The sequence below is a fragment of the Varroa destructor genome, unplaced genomic scaffold (genome assembly GCF_002443255.2).
Source record: "Varroa destructor unplaced genomic scaffold, Vdes_3.0 BEIS01000003.1, whole genome shotgun sequence".
Classification (NCBI taxonomy): domain Eukaryota; kingdom Metazoa; phylum Arthropoda; class Arachnida; order Mesostigmata; family Varroidae; genus Varroa; species Varroa destructor.
Window position 1 is genome coordinate 55,273,613 of NW_019211456.1, and position 19,350 is coordinate 55,292,962.

Genomic DNA, 19,350 nt, shown 5'->3' on the forward strand with positions numbered 1-19,350 from the left:
ATCGTTTGCTGTCGGTATTTCTTCGCAAAACAGTATCCCGGAGGTATACTTAAAGAAAAAAAAATAGCTTTGTTTTTAAATAATAGCTTTCAGCTAATTGATTTGTAGCGTGTTTATTGTTCTTTATGTTGGCGTATTCAGCTGATATTTTGGGTGGCTCCATTATATTTAGGGTAGGTATGCCAGCCGCAAGCTGCATCACCAGCGTGACTGCGCATTTTTCGTTAAATGTTTTGTACAAAAGATTGTTAGACGTTATGTTTGTGCAAAACTGTGATCACATACAATGAAAAAACAAATTTCGACAGAACTTATAGAGAGAGATATTGTATTCCACCAGTTACTATAATCGTTTAGGAACAAAAGCAATTGCTTTAAATTCTATTGGTAAAAAACTACTTGAAAGATTGGTAGCATACATATCTCTATTTATATTTTTGCCCATGTTTGAGTATATGAATTGAGTATTAATCCTTTGAAATAATTTTTTATTGTTAGTATATAGGACAAATATATTGTTTTTTTTAATCACAGCCTTCGTGAGACACAACGTACGCAATCGATTCATTTGTGCCTGAGATAGCTAATATAATGGCCTTGAACTCTATACATGTACCCGTGGATCCTATGTAAAATTGGATAACTAAATGCAAATTCAGGGCCGAAGCCTTGGTGCAACTTTAGGCTACAGTGATTAAGTTAACGCTATATTCTACTACGGGATAATTATACTTATTATGGTTTGGCAGTGGATTTGAACGCTTATAGTATCTATTATTCGATCGATCAAATATCATTTGGTCAGTTTTGGTGGTAATAGTTAAATATACAGGTCAATAACACAATATGCCGTATAAGAGAGAGTATATAGAACTGTTTAAAATATATGGGCTAAGACGAGTTATATGGGTGTCGTTGAGTCTATAAAATTAATTTAATATGCATTATTTTGTCCTGATTAATAGTATTATTATAAACGCTACTATTAGCAATCAGTCGAGGTCCTTCTTTTTCTTTGCAGCATTTGTTCGAATTAATGTCAGTCGAACTGATTATCAGTTACTGTTACGAACGCACTGGTCCTGATAAAATATTACTAGTTGCTGGCAAGGAGTTTCTTCTCTCATATAGTAGTTTCTACTCCGCTCACGTAATAGATTGTAACGCAACAAACTCAAAAGTTCCCCAAGTACCAAAACATGATGAATTTTCGCTAAATTCGACACTGCCGAAAAGCAAGCTAACCCTTATTTCTCCTCTATATTCAAATAGTTGTATTATAAAGTATATACACCGACAGGCTGTAACGAAGAATGGATTTACTCGTTTCCCTGAGTTTGTACGATACTGCGTCAGAGAACTGTATCGAAAGGAGGACAGCCTGAGGCTAGTCGACTGACTTTGTCTGGTTTCTTATCCCCCTGACATAGCTTTGCTGGAATTGAATACACTTTACTCCCTCAGCTCCTGTATACGTTGCTACCGAGTCCTCTTGGCCCCGGGGCGATCTGTTAGCATATCAACAGACTTCCCCAGGGCTATTTGCGATCGTTCCCCACCATACGTCATAAAGGTGGCTAGGACACTCTACCTCCACCAGGATTCCATGAATAGTGATTAACCTTGTCCCTAGAGAATGATACAATGTTTTCACTTCAACCACTTTCACCTTCTACTCGTTGCCTTAGACTGTTGCCGTCTTCATATTCATCTCCTTTGTCTAATGTCCTCACTATGCCATCAAGTTCTTTCTTTATCCTGTTTCTTTTTTGCTCCACTTTTTGTTTTGTTGTACATAGTCCTGGTTGACGGCTAAAGGTTCCTTAGGTCTCTGAGCTTACTTTCTTCCAGACTTAAAGCAACGCATCATTCTTTGGATCAGCACCTGGCAACTTATGCTTGAGGCCCGTACATGATACCTTAACACCAATCTATAACCAATTTATTTTGTTGTATACGAATAAAATAGGATCGGTGGATTGCGACGGTTTTTAAGCCTCTGTGTAGCTGTTAGGCAAATTATATATCAGTGAGACAGTTAATATTTTCTTCTAAGCCGCACGCACTACAGCTATTTGCTACTACTACCGTATTGTTTATTGCTATTTATTAGAGATCTTATTTGCGTATAATTCTAGGGTATTATATGCTGAACGGTTGAATACGTGCTGCATCATCCTAGAATTAGACGCAGACAAGACACAGAATGGTGTTCCGTTGCAACTGGTCCCACTTTTTTCTAGTAGTAACGTATTAAGTAGAGCGGTAGTTATTTGAATGTTAATTAATGGCCAGTTTCGTTTGGACGGCTAATACAGTTTCATTGACAAAAATTTGAAGTATCTTAATTTGAAAAAAGTATTTTCTTATAAAAAATGAATTATGTCTGCAAAACATTGTTTATCTTTACATACTTGTGATCTTTAGTCTTTTGTTGTTACTTTGTAAAGGTAATGAGTTTAACTTAATCTCCTCCGTTGCAAGTAATGTGCGATTCCCTTAACAACTGAAACTGGAATTCGTTATTGGAGGTTCACTTCAGTAAGACGAAAACAGCATCACTAATTGCACAACACAGGAAAAAAGTTGCGTACATTTTGAAATTCTGGAATTATAGCATTGCTTGACATTCTACACAAACTGAACAATATCCGCTGTCTCTCCAAGAAGCTATTATGCTTAAAAAGTTAAGTGTTAAGTTCTCGGAAATCACGGAAGGTGAAGATATTTACTAAAATTATTGATTACATGTTATGACTCACTCTTATTTTCAAAGGATTACTTCAAACGCAGTTTCAGTAACGATACGAAAGCATTTTGTAGCATTTGAGCTCAATTAGTATCAAGCGTTATTTTAGTAGGAGAAACTTATTAACCTGTATTGTGTCATATTTTACAGCGTAGCATACAATTCATTACCACATAAAAATATATACACTTTAATAATAACAGAATATAATTAACGTGAAATCGGCCCGTGTACGCAATCGCTCCATATTTCTGAAAAAGTCCATTGATAAAAAATTGGTTTCAATGGAATAATTAATTAAGGTTCAACCCTCTACCTTCAAAGTATAAAATATGAAGCAATTTTGTGTACAGTTTGCCTTTATCTACCAGAGGAGCTGGCAGACTCTCATGTACTTCTATAATCTTTCTGGTAACAAGACAAGCCTGGCGATTTTCATTGTCATATATAGTTCGGTATTGCAGTGATTTCCTTGATCAACGTTGCAGGAACTAAATCAAAGTAAAGTTCATTTAATTGGCTATATTGTTTAAATACAAGAAGATGCAAATATGATGTCATGCTTGTCTTTCACATGAAAAAGCTTCGACAATAAAAATTTTTTTTATTTATTATTTATTTTGACTATCTACAACTCTAAATTATCGATGTAATATCACAAGCTTGCAGTGTATCTATGAGCATCTGCAAGCTGGATCTGGGTAAGCTAAATCAAAAGCCCGTCTTTTCAGTCGATAATTCATCTGCACATTGAAACATTTATCAGCATATCCATAAGGGTCATAAGGGTCTGTGAAACCTAGATGCATTCGCGGCATTCAGTAGGTCATATATTTCTGAAAAGTCATGTTATTTTAAATAGGAAGAGTATTTTAAAAATAGTAGAGCATAATTTGCGTTCGAGACGGTCGTATAATATATGGCGCAGCTCCTGACAGACGCCTATCTAGGATTACAGAATATTGAAAAAACAGGAGATTTCTACCCCATACCTTTACAAGTGCAAAAAGCTAACGCAACAGAAACACTCGGATCGCTCGCTAGCAGTGCTCTGTACTCAAAGTGGCGGTATACATAAATATGTGTGTAATATCTAGTTAATAAACTGTTGAAACAGTTGCTACAATTTAGACTATAACGGATTACCTTAGCTTTAGCTCTCTTTAGGCCTCTTTAGCTCCCTTCGGTTATCTAGTAACTGAAAATCTTTTATAGTTCCCTGTTATAATTCCCGTACTTATTGCGTTCGATAACTCCTTATAATATATCTAGTATAATTACTAAAATACTAAGTGTTTTATCAAGTAGAAACCTGGTTTTAGGAGTTTTGAATTCCACAAAGATAGCTTACAACAATTACATACATATAGTTCACCCCAAAGAGTGAACTATATGTATGTATATAAGTATATGTATATGTATATAAGTCACTTTAGTAATTGTACTAGTTGTAATGTTGTTTTATTCTCGTCCATTATCCGATTTCAGAGACCTGCGAGCCTTTCCAATGTAGCTTATGATGTTTGTTCCAGAGAAAAATTTGGGGTACGCCATCTTGGAGGACCGTAAGCCACTGTTCAGTCGTGAGCTAGAAGATTAGGGATTACCTAATTGAATGGCTTGGTACTAGAGCTCTGTAAGAGAGCGAGCTCAGTTCTTACCCAAAAGCCTTAGCAACTACTTGAACTTAACCTCCCACAAGAAATGTTTCTGGCTCGTCTTTCGATGCAGTTCTTCTTCGCCTTAGCATCTACCAAAATTATCTGAAGTAATTAAATCAACTAAGTATACACTTCGCCTAGCCTCAATTGCTTTTCATTTTTGACACTATGAGCCATCGAGCCCGGTAAACCAGCAAAGACGTTATCACTGGGTTATCTTCGATTGTTTAGAGCTAGTCCTAACGAAACCGAAGTGATTGTTGGCACTACCTCAATCACAAGTTCTATCGATTTATTTCGTAGAAAAGTCTTGAAGATTATACTTTTAGAAGGGTGAGAAACCGTTATTATTTAAGATGTGTGATGTTGTAGGAGAACTAAAATGCTAATAAAGTGTGTTCCTAATTTAGGGATCACCTGATTCTACATGTACGGTCGCCTTATTCGTACCAACAAAGCTACTGTAACCCGCCTTTGGGCTTAGTAATCATCAAGGACCGACCCGCGTTGGCCTAAACGCTAAAACATACACACATGTGTGACTACCGTTCGCTAGATGGCGGCTACACATCATTTGGATCCCATTCTATTAAGTGAATCCCAAACTATAAACGAGATATTAGACAGCTGTATGTATAATCGTGCCTTGCAGGCTGCTTGCTTTTCTTTTGAATAAAGCAAGCAGAGCGTATGTCTCATGACCAATCTGACCCTTGAGACACTGAGCGTGAGAACCCTTGAGAAATACGCACCCTTACTAGAGATTTCAATTAGAAAATTAAAATTGCCAAATCAAATTACTAATCTCGGATTTGATCCTACTGATAAATCATCCCTCAGGAGACGTAAAGATGAGATAGAACTTGAAGCGTCGGCCTTCTCTTACAACTAAGTGCAGAAATTGAAGTTCCACAACTTGGCAGATTAGATAGAGACTTGAACCCCTTGCTTTTTCATCTATGAAATGTAAGTGTTTATATCTTTGTGGAACTAACGTCCGACCAATTTTTGGGCTAAAATTTACTAATTCTACGTTCACCTAGTAGAAAATATCGTATTTAAAGTGTTGCACACGACTTTAGCCCCCTTGAAGACTTCATTTGATTGCAAAGTCTCTGTGCGTTATTTCGGTTTGCTCCATCGCATCGGCCTAAAATGATAAAAAAAGCATACGATCAAACCTATTTTGAGCCAAAAAACACAGTCTCACTGTTACCAATTTTTAGTATATTTTAAAACTTCAATATGTGTTTTAAATTCAAAAGAATAACTACGATTTGAGGGATACGAGTTAGCTTTGTGTGTGACTTTTATCGAAGGCAAGCGACGATTGAGTTTAAAAGTCAAATCGCGTACTGCTTTTTGGCCCCTAAATCAGTGTAAAGTTTTCAAACCATAAAAAAAAACACTGAAATACTGCTTGTTTCAGAAAAAAATCCCGAAAAAAATTGACACTGCACCTCACTGTTATGTGGGACGCGTATTAATAATGACTTTTGATAGATTCTCGTGATTACTTAAGAATCCTTAGCTATAAACAATGTCAACTTAGAAGTTATGTACGGATTCGCTAAGCTCCAAATTAATACAAATTTCGTTTTAGGGATTTCATACTATTTGGTTACCATTGTTCTGTTCTGAGATTTATTCAAAGACGAATCCCAAAGCACTTAACACACGTAGAAATATCTTCCACTGATCTGCGGGGATCGGTGGAGCAACTTACGAGGTAAGCCTTTTTGATTCAAAGAGTCTGGACACGCAGCCGTAGCAGCTTAGCACTTTGTAATTCATGTAAATCTTTTTGTCTAAGAACGAGCCTTGTTTCCGGTGTAAAACAACCGCAACAAGCTCTCACCTCTAAAAGTTCAAAAGCTATAAATATTTAAAAAAGGCTATTCGACCTGATTTCGGAACGATAAAACGATAGATATATTTCGTGATAATTTAGCGGTCGTTCAACCAACTGTATAAATGTTAGCCTTATTGAAAAGTATATTTGTTTGAAAAAAGATTATTACTATGTATTACAGTACTGAGAAAAGATTTTGTAAAATACAAAGTGTTCAACGTTGAGCTAATCATCTTTGAAAAGCCTAACCACCCTAAAGTGAAGGCCAGATAACCAGAACTAAAAAATCAATTCGGCTGCCCTGTTTTAGAGTAAAATTCCTCTGGGAAAACCTGCTTGGGAATAAAAGATTCGATCCTTAGGCGACAATGTGACTAGTTTAAGATCAATGATTTTTAACTGAAAAAATGAACCTTAGCTTGCTCAATTAATTGAGTGCTTTCTACTTTTGAGAAATTTTGATTTGAAAAAGTCAGTCTCGAGCTCGGGTTAAGAGCTTGATCGATAATTATCCAGTCGATCATATCTCACAGAGATATTAAACATACCTATGGAAAAAAAAAAACATGAGAAGAGCACATCGTAAATCGAAATAATAAAAATTTAAAGAGACAAACATCAATCTCATACTTCAAGATGGCGTAATTTTATAACAATGTAACATTTTGAAGCACATTTTTATATTCCAGGAGCACGTATACTCTATGAACTCTATTCACTCGAATAGCGACTACTCAGGCTTCTGATGGACCAGTTGTAGTGACACATGGAATATCAGAAACCTTGGGGGACTTACAGATTTGAGTTCCATCTTAGAACTACAGTGGTGAAGGTTCAATTGCTAGGACCATCGTGAGCCCCGTTGGTTTCGCAAATTCGGGAAAATAAATTTTGAACTCGGCAATGACGCTGCAAGCATAAACACCGAAGAGTTGAGAATTTTATGGCAAAGCGATCCATCTCAAAGTGTTAATATTCCGCTTTAGTGTCTGGAAAAATACCATACTTGTTCATCTCAGTCAAATTAAAAAATAGGTGCCTACGATCTCAACGAGGATAAAAGAAAGACAAAAATCCTTGTTTCTGTTTGGTCTCACAGCAATGACCTACTTTTTTCACTGAATTGTGGCTTGTGATGAAAAATGAATCGAGTATCCAATAAGTAAATGCAACGAAACCGGCGGGACATCATCCTAAAGCAAATGTACAGCCGATGGTGTTTGCTTAATGGTCTAATGCAGATATTATCCATTAAAACTTCATGGGTCCTGCTGTGTCGCTAACGGTTGAAGTATACTCTTAATCATTGAAGGAGCTAACGAAAAAGCTTTATAGAAAGCAGCCAAGGTTATTGAGCAAAGCACTGCACGATAAGACTCGGTCTCACTGGCGGCGTGGCCTGGGCGGCCAATGCGGGTTCCTTTAAGTGCGTTGCTATGGTAACCATAACAAACCAGCAGATGTATAAACATAACACCGAGTATAGAACCACTGACTACAGTAGATAATTCTGCGTTCTAAGTATATCTTCTAACTAAATATTTTACCTTTTAAGATATATTGAGTTGAATCAGGAAACAGAAAAATTTGCGTTACTGTATCCATTGGATTAGGGACCAACGCGGTTAATGCCTGTTTTTTTTCAAATGCATTGCCATAATTAACAAGCGTTGTTCTAATTCTTAGTGCTGGCTTGTAATTACTGGATTATTATTACATTTTTTTATTATTAAATTTAGCTGCTTGCATGGCTGCCACGCCACTTCGTCGATCGGTTGGAAAAATTTCAGATTGGCCCAACAAAACTCAGTGCGGTCAGACTTCTCATGCGGGCAACTCCTTGATGCTATACCTAAAAGTGATAATTCCAAAGAAGTTGTTCAGACTAAACAAATAACTGAAACCATACTCAAAATCATTCACATTCATACGGTCATATTAAAATAAAAAAACATTTCATTTTCCATATTTACTCTTCAAACCTTTAAGAATATTATTTTTTGCTTGTTACACTCAAATGAATTATTTTCAGTTCGTTTCGAGTATATTTCTGCAATATTTTCTCAATTGTTTGAAAATGTGTTTCATTACTTTTTATTTGGTCTTGTATATTTTCAAGTGTTTTTTTAATCGTACGTATGCTTTATATTATATCAAATTTAGAAATCGTATTTTTTTTCTAAAAAAGTCAAACGTCGGTTTAGAGCTTACAGAAATTTGAAATCGAGTTAAAAACCCCCGATGACATTTGTAGAGCAAGAACTTGTCAGCAGGACACAACTCTTCCACATGAAAAAAATAAGATAACAACAAAAATCACGCAAATCTATTGAATAACCTAGTATTTTACTCGCTTACTATCGAAAACAGTGCATGTATGAAGGATCCAGTAACGAAGCTATGCAGCCTGGCTGTTGATCTCATGCAAGTGAAGAAGAACATACTGCACCTGTGGCCGTCACCATTGTTAGAATTGAAGTTCTGATTTATTTTAAAACAAGTTGCAAACAATATGTCTGAAAGCAATGACTACTCCACTGAGTCGCAAGCTCATTATTTAGTTAAAGAGCAATAGGGCTTCATGTGAATGTTATACACATGCTAGATAAAGGAATGCAGAAGTTATAATACAATTTTTACAGCCTAAGAATTGAATTGCTTTGGGTAAAATTATGTAGCTGTATATATGGTTGGCTGTAGTTAAATGTTATATCCGTAATTTGCTTCTTTTTATAACAGTAAATGTCTTCCACTTGAGTCAGTGTTTCTCCAAGTTAAGCCTAAATGAGGGTTTGTGCTTGTTGGCTGTAGAATTTGAAGGCATATATAGGCTTCATGCTTATAAAGCCAATGAAAGATTTGCCATTATAGATGAAAAAAAAAAAAAGATAACATTCCCTATTTAGACAAATAGACAATTCGAATGCGTAAGCAATAAGTAGCTCAAAACAGTGTGCAACTACACTTCCTATGTCTCAAATACTAAAAAGATGAAAAATGCACATGTACATGCATTGTAGTCATATAGTGCAGCATATATCGCATAGCAGCATATATGGAGTTGGATACCTAACGAACTTTAATTACACTGTATAATTTGCACTGCGTAGCAATGATTTTAGTGAAGTGCCATCCGCGACTTCCACGGGATCTGAGGCCAGAGCTGCTATTATAAAATAAATAGGATTATTGTAATTCTATTTACTCTTACCGTTGCGATAGATACGGTTTTAGCCAAGATGTCGAGGCACTATTATTCAATTAAGGACACGCACAACAAGACGTGAGGCAGCGTGGGGTCCACGTTGAGGCAGGCACTTTATAAGGAAAGAGAATTATTCACTCAGACTCAGTGAGTTCATAGCGTACTTGAGTATATCTACAGCATTAGACCTATAAGCCACATCAGGTTTAGCATGACTGCTTAGTCGGAGCTGCTATGGGTCGACTCGATCTACAGTAAAGTGACGGACACCAAGTGGTAATAAATAGCCTATAGTTACGCGTTGTATTCGCTAAAAGTGCAATGGCCACTGTGCCTTTTGCCCAAACACTGCCAAGAGAGCGCCCCCTTAGAGTTAGGTTACGGCGCCCAGTGGCCACCGCCCACTCGCCCATGCGCCCAACAGTTAGGTAGGTAATTATGCGCGGCAGAGAGGGAGGAGCCTGCACTCTAAAGGGCGGGGCTTTCCTTAGAAAGCCGTGTCACTTTAGGCCATGGCTACGCCCGAACTACGCTATCGTATTCGTTGAACGCTTGTCGTCCAACGGAAGAAAGCCGGCAGGAGGAGCAACTCAGACTGGAATTACCAAGGGCAAGGTTCGGAGCTACTGCACGAGTGAGGGCTTGCAAGGTGGGATCTCGTTAAGCAACTGAACGGCGATAACAGCGTATCATAGCACGAGTATCACATAAAGCGTATAGGCATACATTTACACGTTAAAGGTACACGAAATTGCGGTAGGAGTTCTTGTTCACTTGGGTAAATATTGAAACTGCATGGGCTTATCAACCGTACCGCAGTAGTGACCAATACTAATGTGTAGAAACGTAGTCGAAGAAAGTTGCGTGAAAAACCGGTACAAATAATTCAAGTATTGTTGCAAACATTGTGTTATTGTGCTTGGAGTACAGATGGTACTAAAGATACAGTATGTGTAATAAATTGGCGTGTACTACTTTAAATAATCGTCGCAGTTGTACCGTATGTGACGCAGTCGGTTTGTCAAAAATGGTACGGCAACCAGCTAGTAATTCAATAGCGAAACTGCTTTTACTATTTTTTCTTTGTTTAATCACACATGATAATTGAATTCGTTGATGAACGGGAATATTCAATTTTGGTCAATGTATGGTAATTTGTGTTTTGATGTACGAGCAATCGTATCTATATAATGCTGTTACCACGTGCTGTCCGTACCTACGAGCCGATTAGCTCGGTGGGATTTTGCAGTACGAGGCTCTCTCAAGATGTCTTGTATCAGCTCTGTCCACCGACTGCGAGCTTGGTCTACCTCTATTAATAATTCCGAGCGCTGTATTAGTGTACACACTAAGCCACATTTTAATATCTCTTTTTTACTGCATATGGCTCCACACTACATTCGTATATTTACATAGTCAATCCAACATGACGTTGCAAATGGCTGCTGTGTAGCATTCTCCTACGCTCCAGCTTGTCTACTGTCACTATAGGATTTTCTCACTTTTTGTTTGATATGGTCGTTTTATAATTCAGCACTAATGTCTTTTCAACGTAATGTTTAGCGCGAGCAGCATTTAGCTCGGGATAAGGAAGTGGAACTGATTTTACCTCCATGCATAATACCTTTTAATTATGAACCGAAGCACATGCTGAAGCAATGAGTAAACTATTAATACTATCCTAAGTGGTGGCGCACTTCGCGTAGCCACTCTAGGGAAACCAGGTCTGATATGCCAGTCAGCCATCTTAGAAATCAAAAGAATAGCGCTAAAATTATAATAGAACGCTATGTAGTATGTTATAATGACTGCATAGGAAGCTATTTTTCCCCAAAGGACGAAGTCGCAGGGTGATTTAATTCTTCTAAAAATGTCAACCACATATTTCTCTATTAAAATATATATTATTTGAGTAAAGGAAGTTTGAAGGAGTTCTAGTGACAATTGAACTCAGAAACCAATTTTGATGTTGACTGCTGGTAGCACTAAGTACTTCTTGCTTGCTGGTCGAACTCAGCGTCAAAAATCGTTTTGCGTTCGAGGCACCTCGTCTCAATGCCACTCCAAAAAAAAATCGGAGTCAATACGAAATCGTCGAAGAACTGCGTCAACAACAACAAAACAACAAACCAGTAACAACAACAACCACAGCAGCGGCAACAACAACAAAGTAGGACATGACAATGGCTATACTTTTATTAAATCGATTAGCGGGACAAATTTGCCGTCACTGTTGTAACTGGGAACTAAATCACGCTAAATTAAAATATGTTCTACTCGAAGTTAACACTTATCAATGACAAAATCAAATGAAATAAGTGTTTTCGAAGAATTCGTCTGAAGCGAAAACATTCATATGGGGTGTATAGCCAAAAACTGCTATCAAGAGATGTAAGCCCTATGAACTTGCTCGTTTCTGAGATATCCCAGACATGTCGACTGGATAGAGAGGAACCGCATCTTCTTAAGGAAAGGAAGTAATTCCGAAGGCGCAACTCAGTGTAGCAAACAGCCTATCAAACAAATAGAGCTCATTGTTATAGAATCACCTTTTGGTCGGATTTTACGTCGGATACGCGTATTCTATGCCCCACTATAATAAAACAAAACATCCAGTATATAATGCTAAGCAGATAGAAGACGTATTGTATCATCTCAATTTCCCGAGAATGGATTGGAGATCATCGAATTGCTCACTCAGCTCTGAGCAGCACGCTGGAATTATTCTAAACCATATCTTCTTTCCAACGTCTACACTGACGAAGGCTTTTCTCAGTGTATATCATAACTAGCGTGACCACGCAGCGTCAACCTTTCAGCAGGAAACAGTCTGAACATGACGACTTCATCGGAAAAATACACGTTTCACTTCAGTTTCAAATTTCCGCTCTTCTAATAAATTATTTGACTTCGTGGGAAACTAGACTAGAATAAAAAGGGTCCTATTTTTAATTATAAACAGAAAAATTTCGATTTAGGCAACAGAATTGAGTGTGTCAACCAAACCTCCTCAAAGTTTCAAAAACATATGCTTTTCCTTTGAAAGGTCTGCATATTTCTAAAGCATCCATCAAAATTGATCACAGCTCACTGAAGATTTGAAGAACTGTCCGTTTAAGAAAGAACAAGAAAAGCTCTGCAAAATTCTCGGCGAGGTGACTCAGAGAAACGGTCTTTTTGAAAAAGCGCGCGTCTTTCTCCTTACGAGCCAGTGCCACGTACAAGCATGTAAATTGGTCGAACATAGGTTGGAATCAATAGGTTGATTAAGGATTGAACTTAAACAAATGACGAACAGGATAAGTAGGACACAATTATCGAAAAATTCTTCTGCCAAAAATACCTGTATCGAATAAAAAATACGCAGTTAGATAAAAAAAAAAACCTTTAGCTAACATTGCATTTGAAAAATGATATTACAAGTCTAAATGAGATGGACTCCTTAGTTGAAGACATGCGCAAACACTTTAATCGCTAATGGAAACAGTGAAGCTCCTGAAGAAATCGTTACGTTTTTTTGTAGACGTCTTATTTTCGCCAGATCTACTTGAATCATGCAATAGTCTGCCCTGTTCAAAAAAGGGGCTGCACGCTAGAAGCTCTAAACGAAAGACCGGTATTACTAACCTTTCCGCTCCATGCAAATTCATGGAAAGCATCATTAACACAAACATATATTTGTATGTATGTACGTAATATAAGTAGTATCTACGAAAACGCGAGTAAGCAAGATTTCTTCTACAAAATGTAATTTGCTAGATCACATTTTGGACTTCCCACAAGTCTCCAACTTCTTGAATGCTTGAAGAGCTCTGGGAGCTACTTGCCAATCATTCGACACTTTTCCATGTCTACCATGTTAATTTCAAATCTGCGTTTGACAAAGCTACGACAAGAAATCGTTGGACGTCTTTCCGAATCCTAGAATGGGATCCCGCCTTGTAAATTGTATATCAGTCTTTTTACACTGTCATGGCTTTTGTGTTCAGGCCAACAAAAGCCCGCGGAATAGCGATCTTAAAACCTCTTACCTACATCCTACATATATATGTATTCTCTTAGTTATCTGGATCCCGATATTAAAACTATGGTGTATGCTACTGAAATGTAGATGTATGGTTCCACGATGGAACACCGCGAAATCATGCAGATCGTGTTTGGTAGGTTTTTATACAGAAGGTTAACTAGATTTTGACCTCTCTATTTCCTTGTGTATCAAATGAATGAAGCATATCTAATATTTAGATTGTGAATGGCATTCAAATTTGTAGTCAGGCCCGAAATCGCTTGGTACTGATGACATTAAAATTACTATTAATTGAGATTAATACGTTACCTTATTGTCCGTACTCATGTTGGTATGGCCAATAAAGAGTTGTCGACAACGTTGGTCCAAATAATGAAAAAATATGTATTGTTTTTAACGAGTTGAACGGGCATCTACCTATGTGATCCGCTGCTTTACTATCGGTAAGAGGGAGTGATGTAGTAGCACTTCACAGCGAGGTAGTTTGACAATACTAGTAACTACGTTAGAATACTAATCGCGCAAATGCTTTTTTGTTTGTCGGCTAAATGAAGAATGTCTTATTCGCGTCTAAAACTGGCACAATGTATAAACTCGAAAGTATTGGACTCACAGTAAATGTTAATCACACGCCTCTTTTGCCCAGTCTCACCAGAATCATTTCCGCGTTAGTCGGTTGCATATAGTCGCAACCATTTCGCCCCAGCTATAATTCGAAGCCGATCATTCCAAAGGTGTCAGTAATACTCTCCTCTATTCTGGGCCCGTCTGCATCTCCGGCATTTTCCTCTTCCGTTTCGCGCGTTTCTCCCTTCCGTCACTATGCTTACCATGTTTGTGGTTAACCGCTATATAGCCTCGCTTCGAACCACGTCGGCCACAAGGTCTGCACTTGTCCAATGCATTATCCAGAAAGCGTCAAATCTTCTTCAGGCAACCCAGCAAACAATAATTATATTATTATCAGTAACAGTAATAACGTACTGCAAAACTGTTACGGATCTACTCAGCAAATTCATGGGCGGTTCCGTCCAGATGATAACCAAGTTTAGTTCCGCTGAATTGTCCTTCACATGTGTGTCCTTACAATGTACTTATTGATATTACAACATTTTATGCTTCCTCATTACTGTTGTCATTGTAAAGCACTGATGGCGTGAAGCGTTAATCTAAAAAGGGGTATGCATTAGAGCGGGCTAATCTGTACCTTGCATAATTTGATAATCTAATACACATAGCTCCACAAACTTTTCCATATTATATTGCAGTCATGGTTGCAATACGAACCCAAATAGTGCAAATAGCGTAGGGATACAGGAACTGAGGCAAGCGTTTGAAAAGAAAAATGTGATTGGGTATATCTTAATGATACGCCTTCCCTTTACAGAAAATCACAAGGCGCGTGGCTAAATAGAGGCATTTTTGCACCCAATTTACATCCGTAGCAGACGGATTACTGCCTTAGAGATTTCTCATAATTGTCATTGTGTGGGTTGTTGCCTAGACTTAGATAGTCTTCGCTTGGATGTATACCTTTAAAACTAGTTCGCCTACACTTCGGTACGGACTTAACGATGGCCGCCTGAGTGGGAAGCTCGTGACCACGCTCTTAGAGTGCAAGTTCTGCCTTCGGTTCATCTCCAGGAACCTTCATGTCAAGATAGCGTAGCAAGAGTACCAGCTTGAGTCATACTGGAGTTACCAAGTTGTCGAAATTTGGTCGTTACCTTAAATGAATTAGTTGAAAACAGATGGCGGCTAGTCTGTGAATTCATATAAGTGGCATGGCTCCACTCACAGTTCACTACTTTAGCGAACCTCATGGATCACTTTCCAATAACTCGATCCTTCACGCATTTCTCTTTGTTCCGGTGTAGAGCTAACGCGTAGACCCTCAATTCCCGCTCAGAATACCTAGAAATGACAACATGTTGGTTGACGAAGTCGAGTTTGTCTTTTCGTGCTTTGGCCCCCGCCGCCAGTTACTCGTAATAGATAGTGAGTGCTCTGTAAGCGACAGGGAACATAGGTGTAGCGGCGATTGTTTTCCGGAAGTGTTTTACCTTGCTCACTCTGAAGCCCGTCTCAGTGGTAGGCGCACTTCCCTTTTTTTGAAAAGAAACCGGGACAACAATACAATCGTCCAGGAAGAGGCATTGGTCGTGCGTAGATCGTTCTTTATGACTACACTCTGAAGCGTCACACAAGCCTTTGAGTCTTTCGTGCGGGTATTCCTGGGTGCATTGTGTCAAGTGTTTGTTTTGATCCGTGTGACGTTGAGTTTTTTAAAGCATGGTCGTTGCTTTATAGACATATGAATAAATCTCTAGTTAGACGGCTCTGCACATGTAGTCTTCAACATGTGGGTTGCTAATGCGTGCCGTAGTGAGTCGAAAGACTGTATCTGCAGGATCAGAGCCGTGCCTAAAGTATGGAATATTAGGATATCACGTGAGCAATAGGTTTCGAAGAATCATTTGGATTGCTTATTAAGCATCAACATTTCATTGTTCCAATGCTGGTCACTAAAACTGCCTTCTTCTCTAGCGTTGAGACAACGTATCCACATGCTTATTGTTGATGATCTCACGGTCGACGGTCGAAAACTTAGATCTTGACAAGCGACGAGTTCAACAAGTTATCTAGTCCATTCGGGTGATTCGAACGTGCCAGGATAATTGACGGTAATATCATCCTTGTTACATATTTCCAGAGAACTTTAACAAAATCCACTGTTTACAGCGCAATTGCTTATATGCATTTTGTTTTTAATGTGGCGCGCGTGCAGCTTCGAACATCTAAGGGCATCACAAATATGTTACTGCTCAGTTTCAGACTGTTTGATCTATTAAGGAATGTCACAGAACAAAAAGTTCCGTGTGTTATAAGCTAAAGTTTCAGTTGCCATTGGAATTAACCCGACAAGTCACTCCACCAGCTAAGAACGGTCATGCGCAACTATTTGTCACATAAAAAAAACTATCTGTCAACCCTTCCAATGTTAGGATCAGGTAAATCTCCTCGTGTTGTGTCCGAACCTCAAGAGTAGTGGCCTTATCTAGGATAGTTGGTATTGGCTTATTAATGACCTCTTCTTACAACTAGCCAACGGACTAAATCACACAATAGAGCTATTTAATCTATTCACTTTATTTTCAGAAACGAGATTGCCCGACACTCCTTTAGTTTCTTCTCTGCAATGCGTAGTCATCATGAAAGTCTTTCTCTTCTTCGCCCGTTTGCCACTTTCTTTCTATGCGTTTTTGGTTCTAATTTGTACGCCTTCCAGTAATATCAGCGTCTTTTTGACCATATCTGATAAGCTGCATCGCTTTGCCCTTTCCAAGCCTCAATTTAAAATGCAGTGCTAGGAGCTAGGGCTCCTTTTGTTGCCAGTGCTTTAAATGAGCTTTTGACAGTCTTACGCCTCCTCAAAACATTTATATGTCCATTAACGGTATCGCGCAATCTTTTAAACCCCCCGATAGTCGTCTCTACCCACCATCCGAGACTAGGGGCCATTTGAAGTCGAAGAAGGCTTGCATAAATGTGCAAGCCACAAACCCTATCCATCGAACTGGAGCAGGTGACGGGCTTTTTCATGTCGATTCGAGCACTTAATGCAACCCATCTTTTGCATTTGGTATGTCAAGCTAATTTTCCAATAAAATGCCAAACAATATTGGAATTCCTTTTTGGTAAATAACTGGGTTATCTCTCACTTCTCTCTATAGAAGCATCGTGATAAACACCTACATCGTGAGGTAATGGCCGGTGAACTTTTCCGATCTTCTTTAGCTCCTTTTACGCTATTACTTATAGCTGCTGCCAACACTGTTTTCCACATATGCGGAAAAATGGAGCTTACCTTCTACGCAGAGACTGCCTGAAAGTTTTTACACGCTTCCGCGGAGCGACTTTTCAAAGTAATATTTAGCAATACCGAAGTATTACGTTTTAGTTATATAAACACGCGTTAGGCTATCTACGAACGTTTTTTTCCAACCAGTCAAGCTTTCTGTGGTACTTCACTCTTTTCCCATAGCAGCTCACAGTTCGCTTCAGTAGATAAGGATTACAATGGTAAATGTTTCGAGTCTTACGTCTGATGCTGCCGTTAAGCCTGTAGGCAGACGACTTTTTGCAACACGAAACGCTGGGTGTCTTTACGCCCTGTTTCAAACACAGAGGACATGTCTTTAAGTTAACCAAGATCATTAAATTAGTAAATACGTTACCACTGACCTATCGCGGGCATGGGTAGCAGACAAGGATAGCACCTCGTGACGCGCTGCAAATATTTAAGTGACTTCGAGCCCATCGAAAGCTACTGCGGATGTATTTTTGAGTGCTATCGCTTCGTTGATTAAAGTTTCACGAATTACCGTTTAAGCCTTCCTTTTTGGCTAGCTTTGCTTAGTCGGTTCTGGCACATATCTATTGGCATTGCATGAGAGTGTTGACATGAATGTTGTCAAATTTAGATCAAGGATCCATTCAAAGTATTGTGCGGAACATCGGTGCGGTTTAATCCGGGAGGGGGTGGAGGGGGAGGGCGCAGGGAACGCTCTAGTGCGGCTTCCCCTCCGCTCAATTCGTATTCAATTGGAGAGCTTAAATACAGTTAAGAGGTAGTTAAGATGAGGTACGTTATAACACGTTTTAAAGAAGAAAGAAGACTGCCCCTTAGAGAAAAGAAGAAAGGATATTATAGGAAAGAGGTCTTGTTCTGGGTTAAGGGGGTGCTAGAAGGTAGCATACGGAAATATTGACGCAGGAATGTTTGTGCATATCAAAAAACATAGTTGCAGCCAAATAAATAATGAGGAAGAAGCTATGCCAATGCCGGAAAGTAAGATAAGAAAAAAGAGTTACTAGAGCTGGTTTACAAGTGACACGCGTTTTATACAGGGAAATCTGAGGACGAACGAAAACTAAACATTTTCATACTAATATTCGAGCCTGGGGCCTTTCAACGAATTTTAGTTATTATATTAATAATGCAAGAAAAAACAGGATGAAGAAAGAGATAATCAAAACGGCACCGGTAATGTTTTTAACTGTTGTACTTTTATAGTCAGGAGATGTTCCAACGACTTCGGATATTGTTTTTTTTTTCTAAACGGGGTAAGCTGCTAGGTACCATGTTGATAAAAAAAAATGTAATGTAAGGATAAAAACTAATAGTCTTTTTGAAGTAGGACCGCTACGCAGGATCATTGCCCATAAGGACGATCCAATAGATGAGCTTAGTTGGAGGGCTCTAGCAACAGTTCACTAGACTAATGGACATCAAAATTGTAATATCAGGTTCTTCCATCCAAAAAAGCGTAACTACATTGGGTGACGGGGTGGAAAACTAAAGGGATAACACGACCAATCTTGCAAATGGTTGCAATTCTGAAAATACATCCTGGATCCTAGAAAGATAGGAAAGGCATTGAAAACAGGAAAAGGGACGCAACAAGATAGCGACATTCTTTGCTATATCACAAACGAGGGAGATAAGAGTAGATCAAAAACTCCTAAAGTGTCCTTCACATTAAAACACGAAATCACTCTAAAAGTCTTTACCAGAAAAACAAGAGAAGTGCGCGTGCTCTGCCTAATCGTCGCCACGACGTCTTCACCTGCGCCTCCCTGGTTGCTAGTGGTACCATTTTTCCTTTGCTAAAGGGCAAGAATGGATAGGGCGCTTTCTCCTCAAGCCTCTAATGACCTGTTGTCCCACATCATACCCGTTATCTTTCATGCACAAATTCATATCCAATCTTTCATTCGCATTTTCATCCTCTACAGGTGCAAATGTTACACTAATGTTCACCTTTGATGGTATATATCCGACAACACGTTTGT

General features: G+C 38.6%; 1 protein-coding gene across 3 annotated transcripts in view; it reads right to left on the reverse strand.

The window, feature by feature from the left end:
• The window catches only part of LOC111248298 (uncharacterized), a 72,163-nt gene extending 62,344 nt beyond the window's left edge, over window positions 1-9,819 (reverse strand). For all 3 annotated transcript variants that reach the window (XM_086982839.1, XM_086982840.1, XM_086982837.1), the window contains exon 1: window positions 9,474-9,819. The gene's annotated coding sequence lies outside the window, so the exon portion shown is untranslated. The remainder of the gene's footprint in view (window positions 1-9,473) is intronic.
• Window positions 9,820-19,350: the final 9,531 nt, after the last annotated feature.